The sequence below is a fragment of the Vombatus ursinus genome, unplaced genomic scaffold, assembly GCF_900497805.2.
Source record: "Vombatus ursinus unplaced genomic scaffold, bare-nosed wombat genome assembly UNPS02014801.1, whole genome shotgun sequence".
Taxonomy (NCBI): domain Eukaryota; kingdom Metazoa; phylum Chordata; class Mammalia; order Diprotodontia; family Vombatidae; genus Vombatus; species Vombatus ursinus.
The window spans coordinates 24,479,392-24,502,416 of NW_020954579.1; the positions used below are offsets into that span (position 1 = coordinate 24,479,392).

General features: G+C 39.9%; 2 protein-coding genes across 8 annotated transcripts in view; one reads left to right on the top strand and one right to left on the bottom strand.

Annotated features, from left to right (window-relative positions):
* Window positions 1-23,025, bottom strand: part of ARSG (arylsulfatase G) — a 176,454-nt gene that overhangs the window by 116,811 nt on the left and 36,618 nt on the right. For 4 of the 7 annotated variants that reach the window (XM_027872872.1, XM_027872871.1, XM_027872873.1 and 1 more), the window contains exons 1-2: window positions 16,864-16,961; window positions 15,548-15,625 (exon numbers count right to left, since the gene is read on the bottom strand). The exons of 1 other annotated variant lie outside the window; for it this stretch is intronic. The gene's annotated coding sequence lies outside the window, so the exon portion shown is untranslated. Of the gene's footprint in view, window positions 1-15,547; window positions 15,626-16,863; window positions 16,962-23,025 lie in introns of those variants that run through there. 2 more of the 7 variants (XM_027872876.1, XM_027872870.1) reach the window with 1 other exon arrangement.
* Window positions 17,336-23,025, top strand: part of SLC16A6 (solute carrier family 16 member 6) — a 33,488-nt gene continuing 27,798 nt past the window's right edge. Inside the window, exon 1 of the mRNA XM_027872867.1 lies at window positions 17,336-17,466. The gene's annotated coding sequence lies outside the window, so the exon portion shown is untranslated. The remainder of the gene's footprint in view (window positions 17,467-23,025) is intronic.

The following is a 23,025-nucleotide window of genomic DNA, read 5'->3' on the forward strand; positions in this document are numbered from 1 at the left end:
CCCCCAGAGTTTAGATTGTATTCTTCTTTGTATATATTTGGTATTTAATTTTCTGTATACATGCTGCTTCCCCCTTCCCCAAATAGAATGTGAATTTCTTAAAGGCAGGTGAAGAGGGTTTCATTCCTTTTAATCTTATTCAGATGTGCTTTCCTCCCTGGCCCTAAAAAGAACCTGGCTCTGGTCTGTCTACAATTCCCAGAAAAAACCTTAAACTTTAGATTCCTTGTAGACTCACTTTATCTCTCTTTGAAAGCACCTTTGAAGGAGTTTATCTACCGGTCCCAGCTCCATTTGAAAGCAAACTTCCCCGCTTCCAGTTCCCTTCATTATCTATTCTCATTGTTTATTCAAATCTCTCAGACCTTCCAAATGGAAATTCTCACCTGGACCTTTTTTCCCAACCACCTCCCCCATCAACTGGCTTTTCATTGTAGCTACACCCAATCTCCCCTCCATTGTTTTACTTTCCTGTGACCCCTGGCCATTTCTCACCCTTCATCCTAGCTAGGAGCCACGAGGTCCAGGACCCAGGAGTTCTGTTCACCCCAGCTTACTAGCCACTCCCATAGATCTCCCTAGGCCCTGCCTCCCGTCACTCCAAACTGCTTGGCCACTCCTGGATCCCTCCCACAGTCTTTCCGTACTTAAGATCCACCTTTGCCTGGTTGAATTCTTTCAGGCAAGCCCGCACCGCGATCTGGGGCTTTTCCCAGCACCCCAAAACCTCCCTCGATCTTGGGGTGCCTCTGTGCATCTAGGAGCATCCCAAAACCCCTACACCTCTTCAGCAGGGACTCTGTGTGTGTGTGTCTGTCTGTCTGTCTGTCTGTGTCTTTGAATTCCCAGTACCTAGAATAGTGCCTGCACATAGCAGGCACTTAAATGTTTAATGAGTGAATGAAGGAGCGCAGAGGAGAAACATAGGTTAGAGATGGTGACACCAGGCAAGGAAGGGGACACAGGTAGCTTTAGGATGAAGGGAAGGGGGAACAGGGAAGAAGAAAAGGTTAGGATTAAAGGCAAAGAGAAGAGATTTTTTAGGTTCCCTACTCTTACTCTGACCCAACACCCTACCACCAACAGAGAAAGGAAGTGGTAGAAAAGGAAGGGGAAGGAGAATGGGAAGGGAGAAGGAAAGAAGTTAGGATTAAGGGGAAAGGAAAGGAGACTTTTTAGGTTCCCTGTTGTTACTCTGACCCAACACTGGCTACTCCCTACCACCAAAAATCTTCTAAAAAAAAACTAAAGCAGGTTTATTTTCATGGTCAGCCTTGAGTAATTTGATTTTAAAGGTAACAAAAGTACCCCTCAAACTCTTTTTCAACTGCTCCTCGTTGTCCTGTAAGAAACATTCTTGCCACATTTCAAGATAAAAGATTGCAAATGCACATGTCTGGGAAGGGTAATTAATAGGTATGAATGAATTTTAGTCAACGTATAAATGGTGATATCCTATCTATTCTTGTTTTGATAGGTTAGAAACAGTAAAGTCACGGAGTTCAAGTCAGGAAGGAGACGACACTGAATAAGAAAAGGAAGCAGAAAAGGAAGAAAAAAGCCAGCAGTATCAACTTCTAAACCTCACAATTTTGCCTGCCCTATTTTTTTCATCTGTCTAAAGGGCAAACAAGAGCTGTTTGATAAGGTACTTCATGTATATCCTGAGGTATTACAAAATCAAGATTGGAAATCAATACTCTCAAATGTTTTATCCTGCAATCCTTGTACATGATTGTGGGATAAAAATTAATTTATCACCCTGTATGTTTATCTAATTAGCTAATCCTATGTAAAAAATGAGTTAGAAAAGTAAAATGTAGATTCAGGAGGACCTGAGTTCAAATCTGGCCTCAAACACATAACACTTACTAGCTGTGTGACCCTGGGCAAGTCACTTAACCCCATTGCCTAACCCCAAAAAAATAAAATAAAATAAAATGTAATCCAACAAGCATTTGTTTGGTACCTGCTAAGTGTCAGATGCTGTACTAAGTGTGGGGAATACAAAACAAAAACAAACACACAAACACACACACAAAACCCCACAACCACATCTCCTGCCCTCAAGGAGTTTATTTTGTACTGAAGGAATGCATTATGTACATAGAGAATAAAATATAAAATATATACTGAGTAATTTTATAGGGGAGGCACTTGCAGCTAACTAGGGAAATAAAAATAGACTTCCTAAGCTTTAAAGGAAGTTAGAAATTCTAAGACGTGAAGATGAGAAGGGCATTCTAAGCATGTGTAATGGGAATAGTAAGCAAGGTAATATGGCAGTGATGGGGGATGGAATTCACACTGGACCCCTAAAAGGAAAAGACTGTATCTTTGGGACTTGGACCCCAAAGCCCCTGAACCAAGTCTCTGGCATTTGCCTGGGGCACCTGGCTCAACCTAGTATAATCCTTTTAACTGCCCTTCCCACAGTCTTTCTATATAACAGTGTCCATCTTGCCCCCATTAAATTGCTCAGATTCTTAAAATCCCACCTGCTTCTATTGGCGACATAATAAACTTTGTCTCTGACTGAAAGAAGGCTTGAGTGGTCGAATTCTTCCAAGGCAGACCAGCACCCTTTACCCTGTCATTTCGGAGTTCTTGGCACCCCTAGACTGCAACAGCAAGAGTGTGGAACTGATTAAGGAGAGTAATGCATATTAAGCTTGGAAAGGTAGGCTGGACCCAGTTTGTAAAGGAAGAAGTTTGTATGTTACCTTTGAGATAAGAGGAAGCCACTGGAGTTTCCTGAGCACGGAATGACTTGCCCAAATCTTTGCTTTGAGAATTATCATTTTGGTAACTGTGTAAAAAATAGCTTAAAGAGAGGCCAGGCTATAGGTAGGGGGACCAATTAGAAGGCTGTTGCAATAATCCAGGCAATAGGTGCTTCCCATAAGAGGTGAAGGCCATTATTGGCATTCAGTGTCTGGTTGAAATACAATTTTATGGAATAGGGGGAAGGGGAACAAGAGAATGGGAGAAGCAAGCACAGCTGCAAAATGCCTGGGATATCAGATAGTCCCAGGGTACCTTTATCATACAGATTAGCAAAGATAATAAGAAAGGGGAGGGGAAGAGTTGTTCTAGAATTGGGGTGCTTTGTGAAAGCAAAGTAAGCTAAAAGTAAGTCCACAGTGGGGAGCTTCAATGCATAGTCTTCTTTGATGGCTTTTCTGGCTGGTCATACCCTGCATCTTATCTCATATCTCACATCCTGCATCCTGCTTGCTCCATCTGCCTGGAGCACTCCATCTTCCTTACCTCATCATCAGGAATATAAATTTTGATTGCTTAAACCTTGGCGGCTAGATTTCTTTTTTAAGAACCAAGTCTTAAACCCAAATCACTCTGGCTTTCATTGACTGGACCAACAACAGGTGCCAGCCCAAGCCTCACTTGTTCATTGTTTGAACTAGGATGGCTCTGAGTGAGTGTAAATAGCAATTGTTTCTATTTTGGCCAAAAACCCTTAGGGTCTTCCTCCCCCCATGTTGATTTTTTTTATTAGATAAGAGGTCATTTTTTGTCTTATTTCTTACCTAGCCTTAATCACTGAATGGGCATTACATCAGTCAAACAGAGACCTGGGAAAGATTTAGTTTAAAAACGTCAAGTTCCCCCACTACATCTGAGGCCATCTCCAGTCTTCCTGACCCATATCTTGCCACTGGACCCTCATGGCTTCAGAGGAGAGAGTGAGGCTGGTGACTTTGCACACCCCTCCCTCACTTAAATCCAATTCACTTGCAAGTCATGACATCACCTTCTTTGCTGTCAAGGTTCTCTTAGGGAAAGAAGGACAAACAAGGAACGAAACAAACAAACCAAAATGCTACCTCTCTGAGCCTCTCACCCTACTTTAGTAAATTCACTATTTACTGCTCCAGAAAAAAACACATTTCCCACGGTCACTCAAGCCTCTCTCTATATCAAAATTGTTAATTTCATATACTTAAATATAAGTTCCTGGCCATACAATTTACTAACAATGTAACAACTAATAAAATAGGCATTTACAATGTTTCAGCTGTGAGAAAGACAACAACCAGAGTCAACTCTGTCACTTGACTTCTCACTTTTGGAACAGAATCCCACCATTCACTTCCGAGGATAGCAGTCTTTCAAGAATTCTCTTCATAACGTTTCTTTGTGAGTTAAAAGTTAAAAAGAGTTCTCTCAGGAAAGAAATTCTCTTCATCCTTTCTCTCTGTACCTCGCCCATTCTGTCTTCAGTTATAATAGTTCACAGTCTATTCACAGTCTATTCAGAATGACAATTAAACTGCCAGTCCCTCAAGAGTCTCTTTACTCTTAAGAAAAAGCAAACAATATAGTCTTTGTGGGAGAAGCTATGGAACCTAGTGTTATGTATGTTGGCAAACTTCAGCCTAGATGTTAATGTACCTTCAATACACTTGCTTCCTACTTTATCAACTTTTTCAAGTCCTATGATATGCACCTTCACACCATCTCAGCCAAACAAAAGATGCACATACTTTTGATCCAATCACCCACAAGTGTTCTATTTCCACAATCCATAACTCTGAAACTTATCAGTTGATACTGCTGACTACCATTTCCTTCTTGATATGCTCTCATATTCCTGGGTTTCCATGACATTGCTCTGAGTTCCATGAGTAATTGTCATTTTTTAAGGAAAAGAATTTGGTTTTCTTCTCTCCTTTTTTTAAGTCAGGTGATCTGTTCATATTTTTTTTAAGAAAAACAACTAAGCTACTAGTTTTATTTATCCATTCAATGGTCTCTTTGTTTTCAATTTTTAAAATCTCTTCTTTAATTTTTATACACTATTTAGCATATAAATTTCTCCCTCAGAATTGATTTTGCTGCATTTCCTTCCTTTCCAACTCTCCCTATGCCCCTCCTAAATCTATTCTCCATTCTCAATGCAACCTCTATTTACTCTATCCTTCCCTATTTTTCCAGGTTCTGTCATCACTTTTCTCCCTTCAAAATGTTATTCCTTTACTTAACGAGTTCAACTTTTCACTGTTGATTCCCTTGCCTCTTCCTCTCTCCTTTGCAAATTCTCTATCAATTGGCTCCTTGCATACTACCTTGAAATATGCCCAGATCTATCCCATTTTCTAAAACCTTCAATAGATACTATTAACCCCTCAAGCTATTGTCTTATATTTCTTCTCCTTTTCATCATCAAACTGCTAGAGAAAGCATTCTACATTCCTTCTCTGTACTTTCTCACCTCCCACTCAAACTTTTTAATCCCTTGAAACTGACTTAAATCTACCAGCATTTGGCTGAAATTGCTCTCTCTCAGGTCACTAATAATCTCTTTATTGCTAAATCTACTGGTCTTTTTCCAGTTCTTAACCTACTTGTCCCTCTTTTTATAAGTTGATACTGTTGACCACTCCTTTATCCATATGCTCTCAGCTCAATGGGTTTCCATGATATTCTTCTGCATTCCTTCAGTAGTTGTAATTTTTGAGAAAAACAATTTGGTTTCTCTCTCTCTCTCTCTTTTAAAATCAGGTGATCTAATTAGTTATATATTTTGTTAAATTTTTTAAAGAGAAACAGCTACTAGTTTTAGTTGTCCATTCAATAGTCTTTTGCTTTCAATTTCATTTATCTCCTACTTAGTTTTTATAATGTCTACTTAGTTTTTCAGTTGGTGATTTTTCCTCTCAGAATTATTTTTGCTGCGTCCCATAGAGAAGGTATTTTGTCTCATTACTGTCATTTTCTTTGATGAAATATCTATTGTTTCTATAAATTATTCTTTGACCCACCAGCTCTTTAGAACTGATCTTTAAAACTGAGTCTCCAATTATTTTTTAATTCTTTCTGTAAGGGCCCTTTACTGAATATAATTTTATTGCATTATAATCCATAAATAATCTTCTTCACTACCTTTTTGCCCTAAATACATGGTCAGTTTTGTACAGGTGTTATGTATAGATAAAAAATATATAAATTCCTTTATAATCTCATTCAGTAACTGCCATTGATCAATCATTTCTAATTTTTCTAAAGTTCTATTCAGATCTTTAACTTCTTTTCTGTTCATCCTATAGTAAAGATTTGAAAAGGGTACATTAAGGTCCCCTACTATTATTTTGTTCTATCTATTTCTCCTTTTAATTCAATTTTTCCTTTAAGCATTTGTTATTATATACAAGTATGTATATACACATAAATTAAGTATTGACATTGATTTTTTATCATGCTTTTAAGCAATGATATAATTTCCCTTATCTATATTTACTATATACTTATCTGAAATCATGATTGTTACACCTGTTTTTTTAGTTCAGCTGAAGCATAATAGATTTTGCTCTAGCCCCTCATTTTAACTCTATATGAATCTTTGCGTCTGAGGAATTTCTTGTAAACAACATATTGTCAGATTGTTTTCTAATCCATTCTGCTGTCCTCTTCTGTTTTGTGGGTGCGTTGGTCCCATTCACATTTACAGTTATGATTAATTTGTATTTCTTGCCACCCTGTCCTCTTGTACTTATCTTTGAACCCACCTTTTTCTTTATAAATAAAAAAGTGGTAGAAAAGAGGGAATTTGCCTGACATTTATAATCTTGTAAGTGAAACAGTCTAATTCCTTTCTGCTGTAGTTCTTCTTTTCTCTTTACCTTGCTCTAATCCCAGATTTTTGTTCTCTCTTATTTCTTCTTTTAATTCTCCTTCATGTTCCCCTCTCCAACACTGGAATTTGTTTTGCTCATCACTACTCCCTTACCTATCCTGCCCTCTCTCTCCAACCCCACTCCACTCTTCCCTTGTTCCTATCCCCTCTTATTTCTGTTTTGAGCATAACATAATTCTATATTAATATCTGGGGGAGGGAAGAGCTTGAAAGGGTATAGTGTTCATTCTTCCTTTATCTGATTCAGATGAAAGTGAGGTTCATGGGATCCCCATCTTCCCCCCCCAACTCCTTCCTCCATTACTATATAGTCTTTGTTTTATCTACCTCTATTATACAATAATGATTTCATTCCCTTTCTTCCTCCAGTCCTTCCCAGTATAGTCACCTGTCCCTCCTACTTTCGTCTCCTCCTAAAACCACTAAGACAACAAAATTAACCCTCAATCTTCTGTGATTTTCACTTTTCTCTATGACACCTAAGGATATATAAGGGTTCTAAGGAGACATAGACAATAGCCAATAAATATGTATTAAGTATCTACTGTATGCCAGGCATTGTGCTAAGTGCTGGGGATACAAAGAAAAGTATAAAACAGTTTATTCCTTCAAGGAACTTACAATCTAATGGGGGAAGACAATAGGTAAAAAGAAGCTGAAGAGTAGAGGTAGGGAGGAGGGGAAGAGTACCCCACCCAGGGATATAGTGAGACCCCCTTAAAAGGCACAGGATTAGGAAGGAGCTCTCCTTGCAGGCAGGGACTATTTCATTTTTCTCTTTGTATCACCAGGGTCCAGCATAGTGCCTGGCACATGCTTAATAAATGCTTGTTGATTAATTAAGAATAAAATGCACTTAGAAACTGCTTCATCAAGCTCTTTACGCAAATAAAAGTTTAGAATTTTAAAATATTAATTCTGGTTCAGTGAAGTGTACTCTTACCAACCTAAACTCTAACTTTGGCTGAGAAGGAGTCGGGAGAGAGGGTGGATGTACTCACAAAAAATCTCCCTAATATCCCTTCCCCTCTTTGATGTCAAGGATACCAAAACCACACTTTTCTCCAGATATAATTTTTGACTAAAGACTAACCCTATTCCTGAGTGTGGGGTATTAATACCTATATGCCCAAACTTACAGAACCACAGGTTTTAAATCTTGAACAATGTGATAAACTTCCTTCCAGCTTAGACGCTACAGAACTGACAACTGTTTTATTCTTATTTGAAATCCAGTGTCAAGTCTGCTTAACCATCAAACACCAAGAGTTTGAGGACTATAACTTTGATGGAAAGCAGGCAGGCCAACTGTGAACAAAGGAATTTATTTTCATGCAAATTTCCCTAAGCAGGAAAGAAAGAAAAGTTGTGCATAAACAGGCTACATAGAGCTTATTTCCCAGGAATGTGTATAAAAGTTTTAAAAATTCACCATAATGGCTTGCTTCATTGCAATGAAGGAATACGAGGACACTTTGTCTACTTCCTGAGCTGTAACAGGCATAACAGAGGTTAGAAATAACAGTTCTTAACTTAATTTCTTGATTTTTCTGGTTCTGTCCCAAGATTCCAAAAGTTCTTTTGTTGTTGTTGTTGTTGTTGTTGTTTAGTCATTTCAGTCGTGTCCCAGTCTTCATGACCCCATTTGGGGTTCGCTTGGCAAAGATGGTGGAGTGGTTTGCCATTTCCTTCTCCCAACTCATTTTTCAGTTGAACTGAGGCAAACAGGGTTAAGTGATATGCCCAGGGTCACACAGCTAGTAAGTGTCTGAGGCCAGATATGAACTCACAAAAATGAGTATTCCATGTTCTATCTGCTGCAAGCTAAATAGTTAGGTGTTTTTGTTTTTGTCTGGGGGACAGGGATGGAGCAGGGATTGATTAACACTGTATAACAATAAGTTTCCATGCTGCCCCCAGTGGATTGAATAAGCAAGGGCCAGGCTTTACAGTAATTCAATTCTGAACTATTCAGACAAATGTACATACACTAAATTTGAAGCTGGCAATGGTGAGAGGAGCTTTGGTTTTATAATTGTCTCAATTACCCAAAAGTAAATGTTTCATTTTTCCCCTCTATAAACAGCAAGGAAGACAGACAGAGGTAAGGAAGACATAAAAATGTGTATGCCTAAAAATGTGTATCCGTGTCTATGTTCCAAAAACATTTTTGAAAATTATCAATTGATGTGAATTATCTATGTCTATGTGTTCTCTGGATAATTGAGAGTTAACTCTATATCAGTATAGAATCACTGATGACAAAAGAAACTAGAATAACCAGATTTAATTTGGGCCAAACCTGATAGAAAGGATTCAAATTTGCAGTGTCCAGGGCAACAAGTATACTAAACCTTTGTAGCAAATGTGGCATATTTTGATTGTGACACCAGAATCATCAAGCTAGAAAGGAGCTGAAGATATCAGAGTTTTCCCTTACCTTTTTAGCTTTCTCTCATATTAGCCCCCTCCATGCACTCTTCTTAGATTCACTCCATCTAAACTTGATTACTCTCTGTCCCAGGAACACATCTTGAGCTTGCTTTCCTGCCTTCTCCTTCTCCTAAACTAGAAGCCCTTTAAAGTCAGGAGTTTGTGTCATCCACACTTTGTATCTTCCCCAGTTTGTAACACGGTACTCTGCATGCAACAGATACTTAAATGTTTGTTGAATTAAATTGAATTGTTTCATTCCTGGCAGGAGTATACCTAAACCAAACCCAGTGGAAATGAAATCCAATATTGAAGAACCTTGTTGGAACACTCTGTGCTATAAGTTAAGCCCATTTCTTCTTGTTCCATTATAGAATAGCTAACACCTAACATATATTACATACCTCATCATCATCATAAGGAATATGAAATAAGATTATCATCATCTTTAGCTAAGAAAGTAAAAACTCTCCACCACCATGATTTTCAGTTACTCTTTTAAAACAAAAGGTGGTGGTCTGAATAAAATCGTACATTTCACTTAAATTTTTGGTATGGCATTTTTCTAACTTATGGAAGCTACAAGTCTCATGATCTGTGGTGACATTGGTTAACTATCAGGTTTGTGCTTCCAATGTCTCTCTTTAAAAGAATTCGTTGCTATTCTTATAGCCTGCCCTGGATTTTAATCCCATATTCCAATTTGTCAGGTATACCTTCTAGCCTTTTCTCCTTCTGCCTTGTCACCAACCATACTCCTATTCTGGTGGTGGAGGCGGGGAGGGTGTTTGTGGGGAAACATAGCATGATATTTCTGGCTTCAGTATCTGAGATTCCTTTCTTCCTTTGCTTGCATCTCACAAACTTCTTGCCTCTATTCCTATTTCCTATAGGAAATCTTCCCTTAATTTAGTGAGATAGTGGCTTTTTTTTTCAATCTCACTCTAAACCCTACCCTGAATGGTCTGTTATTGTCTGCCTTAAACTCTTCCCCTAACCCAATCCTCTCACCAAACGATGGTGGGGCTGAGTTATACCCAAAGCTCACACTGCAAAATCTTTCCCTCACCACCCTTGTAGAAAACACCAAACACAAAATACCATTTAAAGAGAGAGGTGTATTTTTTGTTATAGAATGTAAGCTCCTCAAGGGCAGGGACAATGTTTTTCTGCATGTTCTATTGTGCCTAGTATACTGCAAATGCTCAACAAATATTGATGATGGGGGAAAAAAAAAGAAAGTAAAAACTCAAAAGAAGTAATTTGCCCCACAGGTAGTAAATGGTACTGTATCCCAGGTCTGCTGAATCCTAAAACCCTGCTCTATCATTTAATATTTGTGTGACCTTGAACAAGTCACTTCACCTTTCTATGCCTCAGTTCCTTCATCTGTAAAATGAAATGGTTGGACCAAATCTCTCAAATTCCCTTTCAGGGCTACAATCCTATGATTCTATTTTTACAAATCCATTGCTCCTTCCTATGTCATATTGCCTCTGTCTTCAATACATATGGAGAACATTTGATCATGCATAGGTGACAGAATTTGAGAGTTGGAAAGAACCTGAGTATCTCTCTAGTCAAAGCCACATGAAAGAAATCCTCATTATAACAAACCCAACAAGTGATCATCTAGCTTCAACTTGACGACCATCTTGGTTGCCTTCCTCAAACACTCTTCATCTTATCAATGTCTTTCATAAACTATGGTAGCCAGAACTGAACACAATACAGATAAGGCCTGATGAGCTCAGAGTACAACAGGACAAATGATGTTGCCTATTCTTGGAAACTATTCCCTTCTTAATGAAGCCCACAATGGAATTCAAAGTTGGCTCTTTTTTGTTTTTTTAACTTCTATATGCCCCAGTTGACTCATACTGAGCTTCAAGTCTTCGGCAAAACTGCAGATTATCCATGCTTCCTACATCTTACACTTGGTACGATGTTTTTGTTTTTTTGTTTTTTTCCATTTACCTCAACTAGATATCATCTTATTAAATTCAGCCCCATGCTCTAGACTGTTAAAATCCTTTTGGACCTTGACTAGATGATCCAGCTTGGAAGTGTAAAACTCAAACAGAAATGGAGTCCACTAATCTATACATAAGGATCCCTGTGGGCACATATGGACTTAGTTTTAAAATACGTAATATTATTATGTTTTATTATATTTGTATTTCTTGTTAAATATTTCCCAATTATATTTTACTCTGGTTTGGCCATGCTAGTGAGTGCTGTGGGCTAAGTGTTTAACACCTCTCATTCAGCTATCTTTCACAGCTTAGTGTCATCTACTAATTTGGTAAACATGTTATCTGTGCCTTTATCTAAGTCATTGATTAAAATATTAACTAGCACAGGGCTAAGTACTAGTGCCTGGGATGCTCAATTGGAGACTTCTGGCCATGGTAACATTGAACCATTAACAACTGCTCTTTGTGTCCAGCCCATCCAACTAGGTCTGAATTCATATGATTGTATGAGCATCTAATCCATCTCTATATATATTTTCTCCACAAAACAGTACACTACTACTAATAATAATAACATTTATGTAGCACTTACTGTGTGCCAGTTTTATGCTAAACACTTTATAATTATTATCTCATTTAAAGCTCATAACAACCCTGCAAGATAGTTGACATTATTATCCCTATTTTCTCCTCAGTTGAGGAAACCGAGGCAGAGATTAAGTGACTTGCCCAGGATCACGCAGCTAATAAGTGTCTGAGGTTTGATTTGAACACGTCTTCCTGGTTCCAACCCTGGTGCTCTATCCACTGTACATAGAGATACTTTATCAAAAGATTTGCTAAAATCTAACAAACTATACCCACATCCTCATCTACTAGTTTAGAAATCCTGGAAATAAGGATTTCTAGCCTGACCTGTTCTTGATGAAGCCATGTAATCTACATAACTACTGCTTTCCTATCTAGATGTTTTACAACCATTTCTTTATTCATTCTTTCAATAATTTTCCCAAGAATCAAAGTCAAGTTCACTGAATTAGTTCATAGACTCTGTTCCTTCTCTGTCTCCATTCTTTGTGGCACCTCTCCAGTTTTCCTAGGCTTTTCAAATATTACTGAAAGGAGTTCAGCCATCATACCTGCCAGTTCTTTCTGTATCCAAGGATGTAGTGCATCTGGGCCAGATGACTTGAATTCATCAAGGGCAATTAATTGCCCTCCTACTTATCTTTACCATCCTTACTAATCTTCTTTATCAAGTCCCTGAAAGTCATCTTTGTTTTGTTATTTCTAATACAAAGGTCATCTATGTCATCTTCAAATTTGATGACTTTATCGGTCATTGATCAAAATGTTAAACATGTTATTCTTTGCAAAGAAAACAGAAACAAAATAGAATTGAGTAGCTCTGCCTTCTCTTGGTTGTCAGTTATCATTCCATTCACCTGGGATCAAAGGTTCTAAACTTTCTTTGATCCTTTTTTTCTCCTATTATAGCTTTTTGGGGGGGGGGCAATCAGAGTTAAGTGACTTGCCCAGGGTCACGAAGCTAGTATATTGTAGCTTTTTAAAGCACCTTTTTGGGGCAGCTATGTAGTACAGTGGACAGAGCACTGGCCCTGAAGTCAGGAGGACTTGAGTTCAAATCTGGTCTCAAACCACTAGCTGGGTGACTACGGGCAAGTCACATAACCCCAACTGCCTTACCAAAAAAAAAAAGCACCTTTTGTTGTCCTTGACTTTTATTTTCAGTTTTACCTTATCCTTAATAGGATAAGATGTTATATCTCAACATATCTGATAAGATGTTACATTAACATCTATCTTATCCTTATAACATATATTTTATCCTTATAGCCTATCTTCTCCTTATAATAAATCTTAACACTTATCACACCCTCAGACTTTGAGTATTCATCCCTATTTTTAAGCCAATAATGAAAACAAGAATTTATTGTATATAGTTCCTACTATGTGTTATGCACTAGAGAAATGTGAGTCATCTGTATCTCCTATATAGAGGGAGCTTGTTTGAATTCACACAACCAAGTGGTGATAGAAGTAACATTAACTGAAGTCTGTTTTCCTAAACAGGACTCTGTACAGTAAGGGTTGGTTTATGTAAAATTCTATCTAGCAGAAATCTCTACTGGTACTTTCTTGCTTTTAAGAACAATGAGAACCAATATTCTTGATGCCTACAGCACTGTAAACACCCCAATCATCAAAGAAAAATTAAATAATATTCAGTATTGTTTTACTGTTAAGAATATTTTATTGTATATTTTGGTCACCAAAATACCTATTCAATGACCATGTTATAGTCTTTAAAACTCTAGTGGATCTGTAATCTCATTGTGAGGATATCTGGGCAACAATGTAGGCCCAAAGTCATCCACGCCTGTCCATCCTATAAGACTCATCCCTGTCCTTCCATAAAGTTCGCCAAATATGTTGGGCGCCTTCCATTTGTGTCAGATGGTGTGCAAACCCAGCACTGTCTATTAATGACATTAAATTACACATATTTAGAAACTAAATAGACATTCATTATACTCCCAAGCATTTTAACATTGGCTTCTGGGACCTGAAAGAAATTAAGTGGCAAGGAAGACTTTTAATTAAAATTTAATTTGCTTACTTTTCTTCTCCACCACCCTCCAATCCCAGATATACATCTTTCAGTTTTGAGCTCTCCATACATCATCATTGCTATGACTCCCTAAAGATAAAAGTCTTTTTCTGGGCAGATGAGAACATCTAATCTGCAGAGAAGTGAATTGTTGACTATGGCTGGTCTCCTTGGGCAAGATCTGAAGGATAGCTCTTAGTGCATGAGCTATCTTCCATTGATATAAACCTCTGATAGGGTTAATTGGTGGTTACAGGTGAGGAGGCTGAAGAGCATCTCACTATTAGACATAAGCTCAAGTAAAGCTACAACTAGGGTCAGGAACTGGAACATTGTCCAGGGTCCCCCAATTTAAATGGTGTTAACACTCTTTTAGCAGGTATTATAGAATCTGAGAGTTGCAAGAGCCTCCAGTGTTCATCTATCCAAATCATGGCTAAAAGGAATCCCTGCTATAACATACTTGGCAAGTGATTATCTGCTTGAAAACCTCCAACAAAGGGGCATCATCCTTCTCAAAACAGTCTATTCCACTTTTAGGCACCTCTAAGTGTTAGGAAGCTTTTCCCCCACCTATACCACTATACTGTTCTGCTCCTCCTCCACACCAGCAGCATGGCCTTCTGAGGACAATTTGACCTGAAGGCCAACTTAATTATTGGTGAGTCCCTTCCTAAAACTGCATTACTTTGAGAACAGACCCCATCACACTGTTCACTCTCCACTTCTCTATGCCACCACCAGATGACTCTGCTTTAACCTCCTCGTTGGCTGCCTGGCTTCCATAAGAATATCTTCTTTCTCTAACCCCACCTGCCAGTTCCTTTTATGTTTTGTCTTCCCTTATTAAAATGTAAGCTCTTTCAGAATATGGACTTTCTTGTTTTCTTATCTTTATATCCCCAGCACCTTTAGCACAGTGCCCAGCAGGTAAAGTCCTTAATATATGCTCTATCATCTATCCTGATTTCAAGGCTAAATTTGTCTTTTTGCAATTTCTAACCATTGCTCTTGGCTCTGCCCTCTGGGGTCAAACAGAACAAGTAGAATACCTCTTCCAAATGATAGCCCTTCAAATATTTGAAGGTAGCTATCCAGTCAATCAAAAAATATTTCTAAAGCATGTACTATGTTCCAGGCACTGTGCTAAGTGCTGGGAATACACAGAAAGTCAAGAGGCAGTCCCTTTTGTCTTCTAAGAGCTCACAGTCTAAAAAAAGAAACTGAAAAGATGGGAAGTAGGAGTGGGAGGGAAGGGAACATGAGGGTACCAGGAAGAGGTATGATGAAGTCCTGCAGTCCCACTCTATTTCCTCAGTCTTCTCTTCTCCAGGCTAAAAACACCCAGTTCTTTCATTCAATCCTCACATGAAATGGAACCAAGGCCCTTAACCAGCCTGGTTGTCCTTCTCCAGAGAGCTCCATTTCACCATTGTCCTTACTCTATGGCACCTAGGTCTGAATACAACGTTCCAGAAGAGATCTAACAGTCTGGAGCACAGAGGAGTTCATAACCTTCTTATTCATGCAAGCTCTACCTCTTACCAAATACCTTTTAGAATGTTATTTGCTTTTTTTGGCTAATATATCATAGATAATTCATATTGAGGTTGCAATTCACTAGGATTCCCCCCTCCATCTTTTCCAGACCAACTGAAGCCTAACTATGCTTCTCCCATCTTTGTACTTGTGAAGATGATTTTTTGTACCCAAATGTGACCCAAATTAATCCATACTGAATGTCATTTTACTAAATTCAGTCCAGTGCTCATTGGTTCTTGACTGCCATCAAGTGTGTTAGTTATCCGTCACAAAGTTGTTTTGTGTCACTGGAAAATTTGATAAGCATACCTTTATCAAAGCCATTGGTAAAAATGTTAAATCACACAGGGCCAACTACAGATCCTTGGGGTACTCCACTGAGACCTCCTGCCACATTAACCAAAAAAAAAAATATTGCATATGTTATATTTTGTATTGCATATATTATGCATTATGTGTCATTTATATAAACACATGTTATCGATATATAGAAAAGGTTCATACACACTTTGCTTCTGGAAAACATGTTCCTTCACCATACTCCGTACCTGAGGGCTACTGTGAGGTGGGGAGGGTATTGGGAGGGAAAGAGTGGCTCAAAATCACAGTAAATGGTTAGGGATAGAGCCCTTTAGTCAGGACATTCGTCCTTCCCTGGAAACTTTCTAGCCAAGGGTAAGCCACCCATCTCCCAGCTGGGAGGAGTTAGCACTCCGTTCATAGGAACAGAGCTGTGCTGACTCAGCCTTTGCGCATCCGGCTTCTCCCATCCCTTCCAACGTAACGGTGGCTGCAGCAGGGCAGCTCCGGAGGCAAAGAAGGAACTGTTTGCGCTCCCTTTGGGCAAGCTGGGACCCTGCTCCTTGAACCCAGGGTGGGGTAAGGGGCCAAGAGTAGATGTATAAGTTGATGAAACTGGGGAAAGGAAGGGGATGGGAGACCAAAGGAAACTGGGTTTTTAAAGAAGCCGCAAGCGTCTCACACCCAAACTACAAGGAACCTGTTTTCAAAGGGCGGCTCCAAGTTGCCGCAGCTGCTGCCACAGCCACAGCCACTACTACCGGGAGCGGAGCGCAGCGACGGGCTCTGGTCCCACGCGCACCAAGCCTCATTCCACCCCCAATTCCTGCTGCCACAGGAGTGTTTCAGTTCCACAAGCAGCTGCAGGAGAGGGAAGATGACTGGGGCGGGAGGATCTAAGAGCTAGCCACCAAGACTGGTGCAAGGTCTTCCGCGCGTCTTTTAGCTGGGGAGAAGAGGGGCGGTGGTCACAGGTTCATAATAGGAAGGTGGAAGCCCGTCTCCATTCGCAGTCCGCTACCCCCCTACTAATACCTTTCTACCCGTGCTTTGGCTGGGGATGAGCAAAGGTGTAATTTATCCCCGGGCTTCCTAGGGCATGGAAGGAAAGGGCTCCTGCGAGGTTGGGGTAGACGCCTTGTCGCACCGCCTAAAAATGGGAGTTGGGGTTGGTGGGAATATGCTGGGGGTGCGGAATAGGAATACGCAGTACACCCTGCGGGAGAGACCGAGCGAAGCGCCCCCTTCCCGCCCCTCTAAACAGGGACTGGGGCTGTTGCCGCTGTCGCCGCGGCACAGCTGGATGAGGACAGCGACGCAGTTACCTTACACGACCCCAGGCGGAGACGTGGAACACGGGAGCCGCCGAAGGGAGGGGGGCTGCAACTAGAGTGGCAGGATTGACTGGGAGGGGGCGGGTGCGCCCCTGTTCCGGCGCGCTCCGGCTCCAAGTGGGCCGGGCGCGCGCGCGCCGGTTCCACCTCCCCCTCCGCACCCCGCGCACTGCCTCTTGCAGCACATGGTCGGCGGAGGCGCGCCCCCGAGGCCGGCAGAGACCGGCTGCAGCCGGTATCGGATAAGAGATAGGCTTAGACCGGAGGGAGAGAGTCAGGAGGACTGACAGACAGACGAGAAGGGGAGAAGGGGGCATCGTAGGGGTGGGAGGGGGTAGGGTGTGGTCGGGGGGGGGGGGGGGGCCCCAGTGGGCGGGGGGGAGGCGAAGGAAATGGGCGGGCGCGAGGCCCGGGGGGGGGGGGGGGAGGGGAGGGTAGCGGGGACTCTCTGGGTTCTTTCCAGACCGGACGGGGTCTCTAGGGCCCCAAAGGGTTAACCCTTTTTATGTCTCTGAGCTGCTTATAAAGAGGGGGAGGACAAGCCTCCGCCTTATTGAGAACCTTTTGGGGTTTATTCTCTTCTCTCCTAACTTGGTGAGTTTGCTTTATTATTTACGCGTTTCAAAGTTTGATTGTGTATTTATTTTATTGCGGGGCGGGGGGCGGGTGAATAGGGCGCACCGAGGAAAGCATCTCAACATTTTGGAGAGCTTATGATGAAAATATTTTCTTTCTTCACAATTTAGAGAGATCAAGCCCTCTCCCTGGTGGAGGGCAGAGAGGATGTTAGCCTATCTATCATACCTCTCGTCTAATTTTTGTGAATTTTTTTAAAATTTTGTTTTAAAATAGAGGCCTTGCTTGAAGTGCCCCCCAAGTAAGGGGCTTAAGCCTCTGTGGGAGTTGCTGACGGCTGGTATTTAGCCCTGCCTTTGAGAGTCCTGCATGAAGTTCTCTGAACGTCATCAGAATCTGAATGTCAGAGGCACCTCACCGTGGCTCCGCGCTGCACACAGCTAGGGCGCAGACCCATGCTGTCCCAAGAAAGTAAAGTTACTGCCACAAGGCCAATTACTTTGTGATGCTTGACTTTTTTCGACGGGCAGAGCTTTCGCAGTAGACTCCAAATCATTATGTTTTGATTGTCAAAGTTGTAGCTCTCTGTGACTGCAGGTTTCCCCTCCCATCTTAAACTGTTTCTTCCCTGCACCCGAAGCAAACCGCTCCTGTAGCCGGCAAGTGTCACAGCTGTTTTGCAAAGGAGGATGGCTTTTTAAAGGAAATGGGTTATTTCCTTATGTTCAACAAAGAAGAAATAAAAAATGACATAGGTGACTAGCAACATTGGAAGTACACTTTGGTGAGAAACCAGCCTTGGAAGCAACTACTTGGCACGTTAGGTCCTCCACCTGACATTCCTATGTTTGCAAAGTTTAAAGCTAGCAATTTATAGCTGAGTCAGCTTCTACATTGAGAGTGGGAAAGGTGTTACAGAAAGTGTATGGTTTTCCCTCCCTCTCCCCAGTAGTAGAGTTATTCTTCTGTAGCCTCAGAGTTTATGGTAAAATCTTTAGAGGTAAACCACTTTGGGGTAGAAAGCACTGCACTATGGCATTTTAGTCAGTGATACATCTTGTATGGCCAATGTAGAAATAGTCCTGAGGTTCTTTCACTTAAGACTTTCCAACATAGAAACATACTGTATGTAAATAAACAGTGCAACCAAGTGGAAAAGCAAGTTCTACTGTCTTAATGACTGCCACTAACCCCAGAGTTTTATTTCTGCGGTTTTCAAACGAGGAGTTTCCTCAATGGAAATCCTTCCAGGGAGAACACGGAGAACACAATTAAATTCTTGGATCGGTCTGCAACATCATGGTCTAGTAAATTGGAGAATGAATTCTGTCAAATAGTTCAGTGCTGCTTATGCAGCATTTCTGGAAAGGCTTGGGATTTTTTACTGTACAGTTTGGACTTCTTGTACAAGTGGACTTCACCTAAGTTACAGACTAGTTTTTAACCACTATGGACTGGAACAACTTGTTGAAAGCTGTTCTCCAGGGTTACACCTTTAAGAAGAACGGAAATACACCACACATTTGCTGAGTGGCAGCTTGTATCAGTTGCTGTTAATCACTTCCATATGTGTCCTTTTGAAACTGTTCTGAAGTTACTGAAGATAAAGCTGCCAATATGGAATAGCCAATGCTGTGCCTTTTTACTGAATACAGGTTGAATGTCATATTAAGCAATAACAATTACAGTGAAACTTAATAATTTAACATATTTCTAAGCCCCTGAAGAATGGTCAGTTATTTCAAGTATATTCAGTAGGAAGAGAATTTGAAGTCTTTAAATTTATCATGAGATTTTTATTCCCTCAAGGAAGTTAAAAGGTAGTTTGTATTAAATTATTGCTTCTCTGCATCTTTTTGAAGAATACTAGATTAAAGGTGAGATTGTTGTTACTACTCCTATTTTATACTCAGGGAAATATTAGCTGTGGGAGGAACCACAGAAATCGTTTAGTCCAGTTCCCTCCTTTTATTCACATAGAAACTTGAGGCCATTAACCAGGTCACAAAGCAATAGAGATCAATTTGAGTTACTTTGTGCTACACTGTAGACACTTTGTATTTGTTTATCTGCATAGAATAGTATCTGCTCCAATAGCAAGTAAGCCCCTTAAGGACCCAGGCTTCTATTAAAAGTCTTTGTATTTCCTTGGACTAACACAACACTTAATAATTTTTGCTGAATTAAGCTGAGATAAAGAAAATAAACTGAAAGGTAAAGTAATTTACATAGCAAATAAATATCAGAGAAGATCCTAGAATTTTAGAGCTAAAAGGGACTTTAGAGATTATCTCTAGTCCAAACCTTTATTTTATAAGAGGGGAAATTGAGGCACTTAAGTAGTTTATTCAGTCACAAAATGAATTACTTGCCTCCTTAGAACTCAACATTTTAAATGAATATACCATTCTAACAGACAAACTCACATGACTATAAAACTGAATTAGGAAAGACAATTTCTCTACTCTCTAGAGCTTTCCATCAAACCTCTGGATCTAGGCTTAAGAATTCATCTACTATATGCACTTTATACATTCTTTGTTGTATGATTTTAGTCTCTGACAGGTGTTCAGGTTTGGGCAGCCCTCTACTTTCCACAACTATCTGGGATAGTTCGTTTTGTAAATTCATGGTGCTTATCATAATAGCTGACATTTTACAGTATTTTAAGGTTTACAGATTGATTTTCTCAGAATAATCCTATGAGTTAAGCAGTATAAGTAACACCCAATTTTTTGGTTGAGGAAATTGAATTTCGGAGAGGTGAGATGACTTGTCCAGAGTCATACAACAAATAAGTGGCCGAGCCTGCAATCAGAATCTTGACTCCATAGCCAATGCTTTTTCTAGGCCACTATGCACTATTGAAATAAGTGTCGCCCATTTCAATCTCCTTTTTATAAATGAGGATATTAAAGGCCAGGGAGATGAAATGACCTAGTAAAAAAAAAAGCCAAGACCAGTATCCATGTTTCCTGACACCTAGACCAGTATTCTTTCTGTCATACCACACCAGGATGACTAGAATTAGAGTTCAAAAGGAACTAGAATCATTATTCCAGCCTCCTCACTTTACAGATGAAAGAATTGATACCTAGAAAGATGAAGTAAATTGCCTGTGGTCACATAGCAAGTTAGTTTAAGAGCCAAAAGGCAAATTATTTCCACATGAAATCAAAGTAGAGGGTTTGTTCACTGAATAAGATCAACATCACAAAAAGGGTCCCTTTCATGACTACAGATTACATCTATACCTCTAGTCCGAAAGTATATACTTTGAATCTTCAAGAAGCCTAGGGCAGAAACATTTGGAACAAAAATTTGTGTCCTAATGATTTGAATGTAGGAGAATCATCTTTATGAGAAGGGCCAATTAGTATTCCTACTTTTAAACATACTTGAAAGTAAAGGACCCTGTATTTCACCCAGTTATGATTTCAGTTTAAAGAGAGATGTTTTCTGTGGAATCAACTAGTTTTGTAGTAACATTATTTATATTTCTCTTGATTATCATCATAATAAAAAATGCTGTGTTAACTAGCATTTATTAAGCAACTACTATGTGTCAGGTTCTGTTCTAAACTCTGGGGATACAAAGGAAGGCAAAACCAATCTCTGCTTTCAAGGAGCTGGATGTAGGGGGAAGGGGAATAAAATCTAAGAAGACTGGAAAGGTAGGAGGGAACCAAGTTGTGTTGGACTTTAAAAGGGAAACAGAGGATTTTATATTTGATCTTGGAGGTAATAGGGAACCACTAGAGTTGATTGAGGGAAAGGGGGAGGTTTATGATCAGTGTTTTAGGAAGATTAATTTGATAGCTGAGTGAAAGGATTGTAATGGGGAAGCAACTTGAGGCAAGAACCTCAACTAGCAGGCTATTGCAAAAGGACTGGAATGAGGCAAAGGGCCTGAACCAGAATGGTGGCACTGGCAGAGGAGAGGTGATTTGGGTAGAAATGATAGGACTTGCCCACTGATTAGACATGGGGAGTGAGCGAGAGTAAGAAGTGGAGGATGACACCTGGATTGTGAGCCTGAAAGACTGGGAGGATGACCTTGTCTTTGATAGTAATAGGAAAGTTAGGAAGAAGGAAGGGTTGGGGGATGGGGGTGAGAGAAGAGGTGAAGAGTTCAGTCTTGAACATATTGAGTTCACAAAATGATTTAAATAACTATGTGATCCTAACAGCAATCCTATGAATTATAGGTGATACTGTCCTTAAATAGCAGATGAAGAAACTGAGGCTTAAAGAGATTAAAGAACTAGTAGTTACTCAGCTAGTGTCATAGGTGGAGTTCAAACTCAGGTCTCTCCTGACTTTAAGTCTAGTGTACCATACTACCTAACTACTGCAAGTTGCTGTAGGATACTTCCCTAATTTGAGTTGTTTCCTAATTCAAGTTACAGTTCTATATCTCAAGGTGACCCATCAACTGTGGGTCTTTGTTTAATTCTTTGTTAAATAGTTGACTGAGGACTAGTCCTGAAACCTCCTTGGACTTCAGGGCCGAGCCATTAGCTACTTAGTAAGGTTGTGTTTGGAAAGTTAGCAGCAGTTATCTTGAAGTTTAGTGGGTTTTAACTTGTACCCCCAATGAGGTTACTGTTTAGAAAACAAAGTAAGTTAGAAAACACTTTTTGGTCACCTTTCACATTGCCTAGGGTATATGTGCTGGTGAGCTTTTCTGGAATAACTTTTTATTGTTCTATGTAATTAGCTGCACCCAATAATTAAGGAGAAGTTTTTTGAGGGGAATCACTTTTCTAGTTTGACTCAATAGGTTTTATTATGCTAATTAATTAAACTCTAGGGAGGGTTGAGTAGGGTGTAGCTGCTAAGTCCTAACTCGTCCAGTTTAAGTAAAACGGGCCAATTGAGAAAGATTGGGAAGTTAGTTGGAAATTGTCTCTGGGAGTTCAGCTCTTCTCTTCTCTCAGGTCTTCTAATAACTCCTGAGAGTTGTAGCCAGTCACATTAATAGGATCCTTGATCAAATTGGAAACTGTCCAGATGGAAAAAGGCTTTAGGTCCGAGCCCTTCATTTTATAAATGAGAAAACAGGCTCAGAGAGGTGACTTGACTTGCCCAGAGTCACTCACTGAGTTAGGAGGCATTATGGATAAGAGGAAAGATGACTACATTTAAAGTACAAAATAACAACAACAACAAAAAAAAAAAACCCAACAGCAAAACCTGGGCTCAAGCTCTAAACTTGTTTAGCTTCTCTGGTCTTCAGTTTCCTCACCAGGAAAATAGAACGATGATATATATATACCTTTCGTTGTGAGGAAAAGCCCTTATAAACTAAAGCAAAATAGAAATATATCCTCTTATTATTAATGGCAGGGTCTAGTCTGGAACTAAAAGCTGTGAAATGTAAAAAAATATATAAAATATGTATCTACTATTCAAAGTATGATATGTCATTAGGAAAGGGGTACAATGTAAACTCCTTGAGGTAAGAGACTGTTACATTTTTGTTTGTATATCCCCCCACAAACAAACATATTTTGTTTGTATATACCTGGAACATAAGTAGGTGCTTAGTGAATACTTATGGATTTATAGTTTTTC